The sequence below is a fragment of the Oryzias melastigma genome, linkage group LG7 (assembly GCF_002922805.2).
Source record: "Oryzias melastigma strain HK-1 linkage group LG7, ASM292280v2, whole genome shotgun sequence".
Lineage (NCBI taxonomy): Eukaryota > Metazoa > Chordata > Actinopteri > Beloniformes > Adrianichthyidae > Oryzias > Oryzias melastigma.
Window position 1 is genome coordinate 25,134,363 of NC_050518.1, and position 1,407 is coordinate 25,135,769.

Sequence of the window (1,407 nt, forward strand, 5' to 3'; positions counted from 1 at the left end):
CCTGAACTTTCCCCTGCGACGTCTTCTTCTTCTACTGGCTAAATGTAATGTGATATTATAGTTCCAATATTATTTTTATATATTTTATAAGACATATACATTTATATTGTGCCTGTTATTGATCTCTCGACACTACATCATCCTGCGAATAGAAGCTCATATGAGGACCTGTGGACCATTTGTGACAATGTGTGGCCTCTTTTGGAAAAATGACATCATTCTTCACTAAGAAGGGATTTTTAACAAAAATCAAGAGGTGGTGTCCCAAAGTAAAGCCATCAAAGGAAGCATTAAAGTTTTCAATCAACTTTTTGATCAAGTCAGAATGAGCAGTGACATTGATCCGTTTAATGAAGGAAAATGCTCACTCTTCCTCCAGATCCATCTTCAGAATGACCAGTTTCTTCAGAGAAGCCTGAACAGCAGTCTCGAGTCACATGCAGAATTATTTCCATCTTCTTTTTGCGCTGTTTGGAACAAAATACGAGTGTTAAACAAATCAGCGATGCGTGAGAGCAGGGAAACACATCCTAGCAGGTGGACGTACCTCACAGGGAAACTGTATTTTCCGTCCCCACGGCGCTGATTCTGGCGGGTCATTTGTTTCAAAAGTTGTGTGTTTTGTCTCTGTGGACAGTCTCGTAGCGCCGCTTCATTTCACACCGCTATGAACTTTTGCCGGCTGAAGGACCCCGGTCCGTACGTAGCTGTCCTCGCGCGCGCCTGTTCAAAAATCCCCGCGGTTGATAATAAATGTAATATCATACTTTTTTTTTTTTTTTTTTACTAAAAATGCTTGGCGGTCCAGATAAAGGTTCTCGGGGTCTGGACCCGGACCGCGGTCCGCCAGCTGGGAACCCTGATGTAGACAAAAATAAACAGGAAACAATAGCTTTGCGTGATGCTAACGCTAGCCCGGTGCTAGCATTAGCATCACCATGGCGGTTTTAGTTCCCCATATTATGAAAGTCAGTGATGAATCTCTGATAATATGCAGTTGAGCCTGAAAATTCTTATGTTATTTTTACATTTTCATTATTTTATTTCTAAGTTAAATCTAGCTGGCCAATCAACGTGCAGTAGGCTACGTAAAACGAGTGATGTCAAATGACGTAAGCACTGATGTAATTTGATGCAAGCATGTCTATCATGCAGAATTACATGATGACATATGATGTCATAAGGTGTACAAAAACCTGAGTGTAAAAGTTCTTGAAGGCGGGTGTTTGCCAGAGAGAATCAACTCTGAGATTCAAAGACCACAGCTCTTGCAAGCATCCAAGGATTGTTTGGAAAGAAAATGTTCGGAAACCAGAGACACCACATGGCCCACCCTAACCAGGGGTTCTACCATCCTCATGGAAATGCTAATTTCAGACAACGAAATCAGCATTTCCAATTAAACCA

At 41.5% G+C, this 1,407-nt stretch overlaps 1 long non-coding RNA gene across 1 annotated transcript; it reads right to left on the minus strand.

Moving 5' to 3' along the window:
• Positions 1-290: 290 nt before the first annotated feature.
• On the minus strand, positions 291-1,407 carry LOC112158930. Its single transcript, XR_002921386.2, has 2 exons — positions 548-1,407; positions 291-467 (listed from the first exon to the last, which is right to left on the minus strand). It is a non-coding gene; the product is annotated as an uncharacterized LOC112158930 (long non-coding RNA).